Genomic DNA, 13,994 nt, shown 5'->3' on the forward strand with positions numbered 1-13,994 from the left:
CGCGAGCGGCCCTGCAGCGGGGCGCAGCTATGGCAGCTCAGCTGGTGGGTACTAAGTGCTTAAGCTACTGCAGCTGAATTATATTTAACTCTAAGTCTGAATATTTCCACAGTAACATAAGCGAAATCAAAGGGACGCGTGCCTGCTGGACAGTTCGCCTGGTGATTACACTGCTATAATAACACTGGTGTAACTGGTAAAACTTTCTCCCAGGGACAAAGCCAAAAACTTACCAAAAGAAAAAAACTGTATGTATATAAGTTTCTAAGTTCTTTGAATACAGTCCCATCTTTTAACTGTTTCACCTCCTTCCTGTATCTCATTTAAATTTCTATTCTTTTTCGTTTGGGCTGACACACTTCTGCTATGACATAAAAAAAAAATACTCCTCTTGTTATCACTTCCTCATTGCCTCCTCACCACGAAGAGGTTCATTTCAAAAGCCACATTTTAGTCCATGTACTTGAGCTGACTGCAGCTTTTAAGTCTCAGTCCATGCTATTAAGCTATTAAGTCTATAGAGCAATATTTAAAGTTTCTGTATACATAAAGGACTTATATGCCTAAAAACGCATCTATTTTTTTCCAGGTATATTAGCAAATAAAAGATATTATTTCCACATAAAAAATTTGTGTTACATATATGCTTAGACCATAACAGCTCTAATACTATTTTACAAAAAAAAAAAAAAAAAAAAAAAAGGCCAGAAACTTAAACATTCAAATTCCATATGGTCTATATGATCTCCTACATGTCCTACCTGACTGGTTACTGGATGACTGGTGACCTGAAAAAGAGCCTAGACCTTATATAAAAGTTGTTCATTCTCTTAATCATTTGAATAGATGTTTTTCCCCAATTAACATTAAGGTTTGAAAAACAGAAAAAAAAATCTTCACTTCTCTACCATAATTATAAAATACTTACCAACTTGTTCCAAGAATTTATTCAAATTCCCATAGCAACATTATTCTGGTATTTCTTTTGCCTCTTCCCCACTTTTAGTAGAATTTCCACAGGCACCACCATCAAAAAACCCATGGGTATTTGCATCTTACAGCACTTTAAATACCTTTCCAAAGCTGGCCTTTATTTCCACGTTTCTCTTACCTTATCTGTTCTTCCTAAATAATCCAGCTTTGTGCAGCAAGAAGGTGCAGTGTTTTGTGCTGATCCTCTGCCGAGAGTGAATTTAGCGCTATCCATACTTTTGTCTTTGTTTCAGTGTCTCTTTCCCCCTTGTCTCCCTTCCTTATGCCATTTCATAACCTATGGCCTCTGCTGTTCAGGAGGTCAGATTATCACATTGGTCCCTTCTGGCCTTAAAATCTATGACTCTGTGTTCTATTGTCTGCCTCCCGGCTGCTTATCTTCCTTCTCACTCTCATGCTTTTGTTTTGTGCCTCGCATTCTTCCTCACTGGTATTAATCTTCCCACTGATTTCTTTTTACTCCACCTTGGTGAAAAAAAAAATCAGTGGGAATATGAACCTGAAATCATGGCTTTTGTTCCCTGCATCATCTCTTTCTCCTCTTATTCCCTATCTGGATATTAACAGCAGACAGAATACCAGCTTTTTTGTATTCTTTGCATTGTATGTCCTGTTCTCCTTTATTCTGCTCTGCACAAAACATGCACTAATTCAGAGCCTAGTAGGGAAGTGGTCTACTAAATAAAATAACTGAATAATTACAGGAGCATGAGGAGCTGGGAGGACCTAACTGCTGCTGTTCGGCGCCTGTGAGTGGGGGCATTATTACTCTGCTGTACTTAGGATCAATGCTGGTTGCTTATCTTTGACCTGTAATAACAGCTTAATTTTTTATGTAAAAGTACACTTAGAAAGCACAAATTTAAACAGAGAAAACAAAACATCCTATCCATGATGGCATGACTCTTGTCATGTCTTAATGGGTCTTTACATTAAAAAAAAGATTCAAGCAGGCAGAATTTGGAAAATTCATTCTTACAAGATTTAGGAGGTAGAACCCTATATTTGTTAGTCGTATTAAAACAGATTATGTTGTCAAGCTAACACCTTTCTTAAGATGTTTACATAAATATTGAAAAAAAGTTACAACTTACTTTTACATGTGGTATCAATAAGCAACAGGAGTTTTCATGTAACACTTCGCTTTTTTACCTCTTTGCCCATCTTGAATCAATCAGATTTTTTGACACTGCATCTCATTATTGCCTTAGGTCACACAATCATGTTAATACAATGGACTAAAAGTATTACTGTCAAGTCTTTCCAGTTTTAATACATTAATTTTATTAAACATCTTATAACAAGGAAAAAATATCAGACAAACTCATAAATAAGTAATTTGGTAGTAATTTTAACAGTCAAAAATATTTCACTTTTAATGGGGAACTGACACCCTCTTCTATAGATGTTCTGAGCTATGTGAATGAACAGTTCCTTTAAACCAATATGCCTTTTGGTTTGTTTTACTGCAGCAGCTGTGAGAATGTTCCATTTTCTTTCTGTGTGGAACCTAACCTTTATTAAACAGCTATCACTCAGTAACCTTTTACTTTTTTGGCTTTCTGGCAGTTTGCATTTTTTCACCCTTACAGTCCCATCAAGTGATGATGGCTCATGCATCCTAGGGCACAGTATTAACACCCTGCCCATCAAAACCCTCTCTCTCTTCCCTAAACCTTCTGTTTAAGACACTAATAAAATCCCTGCAGAACAGCTCTTCCCACTCCAAATAGCTAGCTGAGCTTGTTATGTATTGACAGGAGAGATTCCTCATCCCATTCACTGGAGTTAGGAGGAGTAGGTGTGATTATTTTATCTCTCCTTATAAACCAGAGAATGGAAGAATGAGAATGCAATTTGAACAGAGATAATTCTCATGACAGTCAAATGTGTATAAATATGCTACTGAGGCAGATTCACATATTGTAAAATTAAAACAAATAGAAATCCTTCAGAGATCAGGGTGAGTATCTAAGATGTTTTTAGATTGAAAAATCCATTTACCAGAAATGAGCTCATTGTATTTCCTGCCATATGCTAGCACATTTTCTGACTATCAGATGTATTTGGTTGGAACATCAACGGAATTTCCCTGTCTGAGCACTTCAGTTGGTTAAGATTCTTCTTTTAACCTCTCACAGCATACACCTGCTCTCAAATGTCTGCATATATCCCTATCACGTAAAGCAAAGTTGTTTGTGATTTTCAAAGCTGCCCATCTTGATTTTTGCCCAACCTAACAGCTTATGTTATTACACAAACATTTGCAGCCATTTCCGACAGCATATGCTCAGGCAGACTGGTTCTGAAGTTACATGTAAAAAGTGACTATCAGCGTTGACACCTATCTGCTTCCATGGAGCCATGCACACTGAGCATGGGCAGATACGAAGCCATGGAAATCAGTGGATCAGTGGAAATTCTTACAAAATTACCAGTATGCAATACAATTCTCAGTGAATACCAGTGTAAAATAGGTCCTTGTCTACTTCTCCATTTCATAATCCTACAGAACAAAATTCAATACTGACAGTTATCCTTACCTGCTACAAAGTACTCTCCATTTCTTCCTTTATCCAAGGAGTCTTTCAGTCCATCCTAAGTGCTGGGAAAATGGTCTATCAAAATGATGGTAGTAAAACATTTAATTCTAAAAGTCCAAACATTTACTCTTAAGTGATGATGAAGCAAAAAAACCTCGGCACTCAAGAAGTCTTTAAAATCCAAAATCTTCACATTCTTTGTAGAAATTCCAATGTTTTTCCATTATATGACATGGCAGAAACTCATCTTTATGCACTATTACTATCTCATTGAATAGAAGAAAATGCGTCAGATTTTCTAGTGAGTTGAACTGGACAGAAGAGCCTGTTGAAAATGAAAGCAAATGATTACAAAATTTATATTAAAATAATGGAAAGCAATTCCTGGCACTATTATCTAGATTAATAGCTCTTTAGAAGCATGTAAAGCATTACAGATCCCTGTGTCCTAGGAATCCTGTAACAGCCATGTAATCTCTGGTAAAGGCACAACACTGCACCCAGACTTCATTGAGACAAGGGCAGTATTACACTTTTTGGTGCCCAGGGTGAGGAATTAATCCTTCCAGCCATTTCTGACTATATAATGGTCCCCTGTGGAAACAGGTATAAAAATGCAGTTCTTCAGCATTGCTTGAATTTCACTTTTATCTCCACAAATGGGTAAGTTTAGTATACTTGCCAAAAATAAAGGAATCCCTCTCACCATGCCCTTCCTACAGTCCTGACTGGACTATATAAAGAGGGAGAAGCACACCTGAATACAAGAAACTGCAGGATTGAACAACGGTTATTTGCAATATTTAAATATCTGCTGGACTGAAGCAACTACTGCAATGCCAAAACTAAGGCATTAGTGTCACTGCAGGAGAATCTGACCCTTTGAGTTTTCATTTTCACTGTTAAAATCAGTAACAAAATAACAGTATAAAGATCCAGCAGTAACAAATATTACAAGACATTTTCTCCATAACAGCACAGAATGCAAAAGGCATTTGGTTTTTCAGAGGTATTTGCTTTTGTTCATCTTTCATCCATATCCCTTAAATTCCTTTGCACAAAACATCAGAGCAGCTAAGCTGCCACAACCAGCCCAACACAGAAACTGTCAAAGAGGACAAAATTGTCATATTTAGCAGCTGCTAGCAAGAGAAGGAGGGTTGCCATAAAAGGGATGGCCTCTGCTTTTTTTTAAAAAAAAACAAAAACAGTGTTCAGATGACATTCAAGTATTTTAAGAGGCAAAATAGGGTAAGTATTTCAAGATGATTAGATCAGCCAGATCTAATCAGATTGTTAAAATGCAGACAAAGCAGGTTTGAAGCAACACCAGTTGCTCATTTAGCTTGCACTTATTTCTTGGCTACAATGTGACATTGCAGAAGTTAGTCTTTCTCTTTCAACAAGATTTTCCAATTGTGTCAGCTACACTGATTTGAGAATACAACATAGGATGTTCATGCACCTGACAACACTGATAGATCTCAATGGTAAAACAACAACAACAACAACAACAACAAAAACCAGTGTATCTTCTAGTGTATCTTCTTTTAAGTCTATATCTCATGCTCAGTGGGTATTTTTGCCTGCCACTTCCCAATTTCAAGGATCTCGCCACCCAAAGCAGCAGGGTGGTGAACTGGTGAATTACTACTGACAGCTCTGTGTTCAGAATCAGAAACACACAATCTTGCACGGGAGGATATACACTGTTCCATACCCGTAACATTCACAGTAAAACATCTGACTTCAGTGAGAACAGGATTTCATTCAGTATCTTAAATCAGTGAATCTTCAGTACACTCATGCCATTATACAATACATAACGGAACAAAAAGCATAGTCTGATGTCTGGGGTATATTCAAGTACCCCAGACTATAACAAGCAAAGACTGACAGACTGAATACTTATGTCCTATCCAAAAGGTTATATTACAGTGCTCCTCACACTAAGTCTTTACCCTTTATGAACAGTGGTTAGACACACCAGGCAAGTCACCTACATAGACAACCAGAAGTAATGTGTCAAATAGTAAAAACAGGAATGCTTGGATGGGAAGCCATATAATAATTTTAAGAACACCCCCAGAAAAAATAATCTTTGAAATAAGTCTGGGGATTTTTTGATACATAGACATGTTTATGGCATAAAATGAGCTGAAAGGTTATCTTTAATACAGAATCTGTAGTAGTACACTTGTTGCCAATTCCCACAGTAGTTCCCATGACAAGTGTGAGTACAACCCCTTATGATTTGTTGAAAAAAGCTCTTTTTCCTCCTGAAATGTCCATATGTTGTTTCTAAGCACAGGAAAATTTCTTGGCGAAGTCTGAAGTTAATTTAACAACCTATTTTGAGAAACCATAACTGAAGAAAAGACATTTCTTTTTTACTTTTGGAAATGTTTTCTTTTTTTTAATAGTGGCTTTTCACATAGGGATTGTTCTAAATATATATAGATAAATAGATATATATCTTGAGAACATGGCATATGATTGTTTTAATAATGAACGTAGGTCTAAAATTCTGCAATTAATTGCTGTTAAAATGCAAAGCTCTTAGATATTATCAGATTTCAGTAAATGTTTGTACATTACAAAGACTTTGAGAAGTTTTGCAGAGCACATTAGATCAGTTGGCACAGACTGTGGAACTTGTAACCTCTTTAAATCAACAGCTTTAGACTTGTTTCTAGAACTCTGAGGCTGTGAAATAAACAGCTTCTGCTAAAAGAGCACAGGAGTAAATGCTCTGCAGCCCAATCCTTAGCCTCTGACATGCCCAAAAAATTACAGTCTTTGAGCCCTTTATCTAAGAATCTCACTAAATAAATCTAGTTCACATTATGTAGAACTTTATTTAAAGACCGAGTCCTCCGCCCTGACTCCAAGAGTAATTCTTATGAATGATGGAAATGAGGAGGAAAAGTACCAACACACAGGAGGAAATGTCTACCTTCACTTGCTTGTGGACATTATTTCTGCAAAAATAAAATAGCTGTATACATTTCAGCATGTAATTCCCCCCGTTTTTGTTCTGCTGATTTTTAAAGGGCTTTTTCTCTTCCTCGTCATAGCAATCTGAAGCACAAACAAGCAACAGACTGTAAGGGAAGGAGAGGAGCAGTACTGCCACCAAAAGAAGCCATTATCGGCGACCCTGGTCTCTGACAATGTAGGAAACTGGACCTCGGCCTTTCAGCCCTCGCTGCAGTATTCCAGCTCATTTACAAAAATTCTAAAATCAAATTTGAAAATGTAATACAGGTATGACTAAATAAATCTATCGAAATAGCTTTTTTAGCAGTTGATGGGTCTCTTTGCTGACTCCTTTGGCTCAAATTCATGTTTTACCTATCGGATTAAGACTTTGCAAATTAAATGTCAGCATTTTCCCTTATAATGAATCCAACTTTACCTGAGTCAATAATAAAAGTTGACAGCTGATTAACATCCTTCCCATTTTCATTTTTCCTTCTTGCTTTTTTTCCTTCCATCTCCTTCTTTGCTTACTATTATTTTTAACCTTTTAATACCTGCTTTGAAGTTTCCTTTCTCTCTTTTGACTTCTGTTAACACTCACTGCCTTACAAAAGGGCGGGAAGCTTACAGGCTGTTAGCAGCGGAGAACTGTTCCAATACTACTGTCCAAAACAAAGCCTCAGGCACATCCAGAAAAAGCTTAGACAGGTAGTATGCACATAGGAAGGCTCTCTTTCTGCTTTACCAGCTTTGCTGTCCTGTTAGCTGCTCTCAGTTTTCTGCCACCTTCATGAACCACAACATGAAGTATCCCTGCTATTGGTATTAATATCAGAATGAGCTTTTTGTATAAATCAGAGGAAAACACATGTCTTCCCTTGTTACTTTTTCTACCCTGCTTGCCAACAGCTTTTCTGTCTTTGTTAGCATCTGTATTAGGCTAATAGTTCTGAAACGGTTCTAAGTGTGTTTCAACTTTTGTTTCCACTTTGTTGTAGCTTTATGACACCTTGTTTCTGCAGTAGCCGAGAACCTGAAAATGGTATTTAAGGAGAATTCTAGCTAGTGGCACAAAAATATGAATTTCAGACCAGAATCTTGCCTAAAGGTTAAACACCAATGATTGCTACTTCTGTGCAGAGCCACCATTCTCTGATCATTAAAATACCCCCTGAAAGTACAGTTTTTAAACATACCATCTTTATCCTCCTTACTTTTCCTAAATAAGAAAGTGTTGGAATCATCCAGAGATAGTTAAGAATTTTAAAGCTTTGTTACTGCTGTAAATTGTTTGTAATAGGGACTGAAATGCTCTTGCATTTTAATCACCAAAATGTTGAGTCATTTACATGTATTAGTAAATCTAGTTTGAATACTTCAGTAATACAGGTAAAGATTATCATTACATTTCAGAAAATGCCTAATTGATTTGCAATACCTGTGGCAAAGTCACAGGAGATGTTATTCTTCTGAGTAAAATGGATCTGGTTATGTGCAGCTATCCTAGAGGTAGCCTATACTTGGATAAGCAAACAAAAGATCTAAGAACTACACACTTAAACATGACAGCCTCTGATCTAGAATTCCACAATATATTAAAAAAAAACCAAAACAGCAGAGTCTTCTGAAAGCTTAAAAGTTTCTTGTGCCTTTTCTACACTCCTCTCAAGAACTTAACGATACAGAAGAACAGTTATAATCCAGGAACCACAGTAGCTATTGACTCTACTGACCAAATAAGGTCTTGGAAATGACAGCCAATGCCTCTCAAAAACAGCATTTTTAGATCCACTGAATCTTAAAAGGCTGCCACTGATCTGAGGCAGATTAATTCTTCCCATGCTAGTGGTGATTTTGAAAATAACTTTTCCTTCAGCTGTTTAAGAGCTGGTATCTTGAAAAAAAGAGATGTCAGTGGACCAGTCATCACTACAAGACTGGGTATTTCACCAACCAAACCTTATAACACTTTTTTTCCTGAAAATGACTCTGCTTTTATCCAGGGCTCTCAACAAATCCTGAACCACTTCACATGATATAGATCTTTATTTCAACAGATTTTTCTGCTTGTGAATTCTAAAGTCCAAGGTCTCTGCCTTTACAAACAGATCAGTAAGGGGTGATTTTTATTCTAAAAGTTAGATGTGCCATGCTAGCCACACACCTAAAGTTAAGGTGTCCACCTCCTAAACAGTGTAGGCCAGCACAGACTGTTGGCTAACTGCTTTGTGACCCTCTGTGTCCTCCTTCACCCAGATTCTGAAAGTACCTTTTCCCAAAAAAACTAATTTATCAGGTGGCCCTAAATTACGAATGCTGTATTATCTTAAAATACTCTCTTTTGGAAAATTTGAAGGCTATTTATGACTTCTTATTAAATAATTAAATCATCTCAGTTTTAGAAATTACTTAATGAATTAAGCTGACTGTAGATGCTTCATGCAGAGCTAAAACAGTGCCAGGAGGACTTAAACCACCTTCTGATACTCACCCAGCCTACAGTTCTTTCCTTTGTGTATCAGACGCTACTTACCATGGATGATCTGTAGGTTCAGTTCATCATTTGCCTATATCTAGAATTTTTATAACAATAACTTGGAATTTAATTCATATGTATTATTATTCTGTTCTTCTGAGTCTAGATAAAATGCTAGATTGAGAAAGTAATGTTTCTTCGTCTACTCAGTAAAGAACAATAGTTCTTTCCTACAATAAAGATTACAGTAGCAGTGTCATAGAGCAGAAAAAAAATATATATCTAGAATCATTCTTCTTTGAATGTGTTTTATCAACAGATCCAAAGTGACCTTTTCTGTTACTCCCTACTTTTGAAACATAAAGATATGTCTAGATGGAAAAAGGATTTGCAAGCATGATTAGAGATCAAGAATTCATGCCTTTTATTCTAAAACAATCTTATTTTTTTTAGAATTGCTGTAATCTAATTCTTCCCCAAAAATTGAGAGTAGCATGATTAACATACATGCAAATACCAATCTGAAAATGTCTACAGCCTCCTGTAAAAGTGAATTTATCAAGAAATAAAACAAAATGTAATAAAATAAGTACTTTTAAAATATAATGCCTAATTCCATTTTCCTAATAGAAATATTTTTACACAGCTGTGCAGGTGACCTTTCAGTTTCACAAATCTAAACCTAGATTAAGTTCATCATTCTGTTTAAATAAAAAATTATTGCGTTTTCCAACAACAACAAATGCATTCATTAGTGTCCTTTGTTAAAAGCTAGTAAGATTGTTTTAAAAGGATTACTGGGAGACTATTTTTTGGTATCACTAGCAGGCTGCAGTTTCCCACCATATGTTTCTTTCTTTTTAAATATATTATTTTGAATTATTGTATACTTGATTATGCAGTTATTCACTTGGATACTCATTTCAAAGGAAAATGCACAGTTCTCTAAAATTACTTTGAAACATTTTATAAACTGTGAATGTAGTGTGTCAGTTTAGTGGATCAGACACAGTTCCAGGGCCAACATTTGTAATTAAAAGAAGGGAACTTACTTTAAAATTCTTGCAGCTTATAAAACAATGAAGAGCAAATTGGAAGAACCAGATAGAAGACAAAGCATAAATCAAGTTACAGGTCAGGCCAGAACAACTATTTGATAGAAAAAACAACAGCTCATGTTTTTCATGCACTGGCACAGTCTACAAAAGCTGTGACTCATTCAGTGGGTTTTATGTGCAGCCTCAGAACAACTTTTAGAGCTTTCCCCTGGGTTATTATCGTGTGGTGATTTAAAAACTGAATTCTGTTTTCTTTAGAAGCTTTGTCCCAACTTTGTTAAGAGTCACTCCTGAAAGAAAAGACAGAAGTGTGATATAGTCTGAATGTTCACCAAGGTGAGCAGCATCATCAGATAGTCTCCTACATGCATTCATTTGACACTACTGGAGTGCAGTGTCAAAAGTCTGTCTTTTCCTTTGGAAATGTTTCAAGCAATGTAGTAGCTGAAGCCACTGCCTCTTGAGTCTTGCTGTTTACCACATTCCCTTTCATTTACTGTTTTCATAAGTAAGATGGGAAAAGATGGATGTGTAATAGGAAGATAATTTACAGCAATTCTATTTGTCTCAGTCTTCTCTGTTTTCACAGGACCACCAAAGCAAATGAAAATGTTATAGAGTAGTTCATGAATTAAGAAGATGGGTTGATTATCAAATGATTTCTTTTACAACTTGTTTCACAGAGTAAAAATGCCAGAGAGCCAATGTTTAAAGCTACTGATTATGAGTCATTTTGTTTACTTTTAGCCCAGTTTTCTAAGGAAACAAGGCTTCTGTACATAGCAAAAAGGGGCAACAGTCGCAAGTTGCAACAACACAGATTCCAACTAGATATATTGAAAAAAAATTCATCATGAGCATAGTTAAGCACTGGAACAGGTTGTGCAGAGATGCTGTGGAATGTCCATCCTTGGAGACTCAGAATTTGACTGGACAAGGCCCTGAGCAACATGATCTAACTTGGAAGTTAGTCCTACTTTGAGCAAGAGGTTGGACTAGAGACATCCAGAGGTCCCATCTAACCTACATCAGCCTATAATTCTGTGTGATCACACTGACTGTCACCTAGTCACTTTTGAAGCGATATGCCAGTTTCAGACAAAACTGACTTACAGATAAGAAATCACAGATATTGAATTACTAGAATTGAATTATTAGAATTGGCTTACATGACATGTAGCTCTTGGGAGCTTTATTTCTTCCCTTTCCAGGCTCCTAAAAAGTGGATTTTTTTTGGTCCTTGATAGCCACTTAGCTCAACTCCAAGTCAGTCCTGGTCAAATGTCCATCATCAGCTGATGGTCAAATAAGAGTAGGTAGAGGATTTTGGAAAGGAGGAGTGTGTTGTTGTTGTGAGCCTGTACTTCATTCATGGTATGCAAGGTTATTGGAAAATATAGGGCTCTGTAAATTCTATGGGCAAAACTATTTGCTTCCTTGTAAAGTACATAACTACCTAAAGCAAATGTCTGGAAGTTATAAGTTCTAGAAAATACTTTTAAGTATTTTGCCTGTATGCCTTAAAGAAGAACACAGTACACATTCAAATACCATCAAAGATTCATTTTGAAGCCAGAACTCAAATAGCAGCAGTATTTTGAAATACCTATGAGATGGAGAATTATTCTGGGTACAAGTATTCATCTACTATCTCACTTTGTTTCCAAAGAATGAAATATAAAGTATATATAGTATATCTCCCTGTCTTTTACAGTCACATAAATGAGGATATTGTGTAGTTAATAAAATATTCTGTTGTAGGTTACACAGAAAGGTCATTTTTCAGATGCTGGGATTTTTTTTACACTTCTGCTCTCCCATGTTATTATTAGTGGTATTATTGATTGTGATGATATACTACTATTTCAATAATACCCAACCCAAAATATTTACGTATGTTTAGTCAGGCTCCTTTAAGTCATGACATTTGGATAAAGAAGTGATTCTATATTTGAGATTCTTAGCCTGTGTCCTGATTTCTAAACTACTACACTACATTCATTATCTTTCTCAGCTTTCCTCCAAAAACATGAAGGCAAGAATAGCAGGGTTTTCCAGTGAAAGGAGTATCTGAATTTTCATATTGCACTTATTAAAAGTGTACTATTATTTGCTGTATTTTAAGCCACTTCACTGAAATTTGAATGTGAAATTTCTGACACCATCATCTGCTCTGCAAATGACATCTGCTATTCAGCTGACATCTGCTTCTTAATCCTTGTTTATTCTTGGCCATTTTTTGGTAAACATTAAGTCTCTATTACATGTATCAGAAAACGGAGAGGGATAAATTCCAAGCCACATAATCACAGTTTCTTCTGAACTCCTACATATAGACAGCATAGAAATACTATTTTTCTTCTTAATATTTAGTTCTGTCTCACACTTGAATAGAGTAATTACAGCTTTCTGCTAGCATGATTCTAGGAGAGACTAAAGGCCCAGATTCAAAGAGACATACAGGTCTAAAGTGGAATTTAGTTAGGATTTAGATGACTAACTCCAACATTGCAATCCTTAAAGCTTCTGCTAAAAATCTGCATTGCTCTTGGGCTTTTTTACTTCATGGGGTCTTCAGTTTTTGCATTAATGTTCCTTAGGTGCCTAAAATTCAGCTGCTGTATAAACCTGGAGGTATCTGAGTCTCAACAGTGCTGAAAAGTTGGTACCTTTCTTAGCACAGAAATAGGAACTCTTTCATCTGTTTTTCCTAGGGATCTTGATTTGGTTGGGATTCTTATGACATGCTTCCTAAATGGGCTCTGTACAAAATTCCATGGTAGCTGCTTCTTTCTGTTAAAAGATGGTTAGAAAGAAACAGGACTACAGCCTGTATCATTTTCTTTCAAATGAAGAAAGGTTTGGGAGGACATTCTCCTCCTCTAAAAATGCTCCAATTATCAGGCCCCAGTCTTCTCTTTTAAAGGTGCTCTAGGCTGTCTAGAAGAAAATACAATTCATTAATCCAGAAAGACGAGATAAATTCCTTAAAAAATCAGGATAAACTTCTACTTTATACAATGCACACAGGGCATAAGTATGCTAGAAAATTAAACAGTGCCTGGGAATGTCCCTGGGCGAGTGGCACAGAATAACTCACATCCATGCTAACAAACTCTCCTATCCTTCCAAGCAGGCTCGCTGCAGGCAAACTGCTCTTTGGGAATGTCACTTGGAACGTGCTCACTCTCAAACCAGGCCTGGAAATTGGGATTGCCTAAATGTCCACAACTGTGCTCGCAATATAATGGTGCAGGTTAATCATTTTCTGGAACTTTTAAGGCACTGTTCAATTTCCCACTATATATGTGGCCATATAGCATCTGAAATGGAACTGAAACCAAGAACTACTTCCCAGTGTGATCATCATCTTTGGCATTCCCTCTCTCAAGTTCCCACCTAAAGCTGATGATTAAGCACCACTGTCATCTTAAACTATTTGCGAGGAAAAAAAAGTTACGGAACCAGGGCAATGTAAACTCACCATCTGGATGCTCTTAGCCTGACACAAATACATGGTGTTTCAAACATCAAATCAGATATTTTAAATGAAGATATTTGAATTTACTTTTAGTAGGTTAAGAACAGACACAGCCTTATACCCGTGCTCACATGACATGCACTGACTCATCAAGTTAACATAACCAGTCACAACCATCCAAAAGCTTTTCAGAGTCTGAGTGCCATTGGCTATCGAAGCAATCAGGTTTCCCTGCAAACACATTGTTTATCAAAATTAAGCTAACGTTCTTAAGTCTGCTAGTCAGTTCTGAAAAAGTTGCTCAGTGTCATATGTCAAATTAATATGCTCTGTTTCTTATGATTTGTGTATTTTTAGAGAATAAAATATCCCTCTAGTTATTACAGTTAGCTGGGCATAGTGGCATCTCCACCAACACAGATTATTTATTTTGATTTTAATATATACATGTGATTGAAAAT

The 13,994-nt window shown here is 36.4% G+C and overlaps 1 long non-coding RNA gene across 1 annotated transcript; it reads left to right on the forward strand.

The window, feature by feature from the left end:
- The first annotated feature begins 77 nt into the window (after positions 1-77).
- On the forward strand, positions 78-7,017 carry LOC112987096 (uncharacterized). The gene is made up of 3 exons (XR_003260194.2): positions 78-248; positions 1,698-1,742; positions 6,614-7,017. It is a non-coding gene; the product is annotated as an uncharacterized LOC112987096 (long non-coding RNA).
- The last annotated feature ends 6,977 nt before the right edge of the window (positions 7,018-13,994 follow it).

Source organism: Dromaius novaehollandiae, chromosome W, assembly GCF_036370855.1.
Source record: "Dromaius novaehollandiae isolate bDroNov1 chromosome W, bDroNov1.hap1, whole genome shotgun sequence".
Taxonomy (NCBI): Eukaryota; Metazoa; Chordata; class Aves; order Casuariiformes; family Dromaiidae; genus Dromaius; species Dromaius novaehollandiae.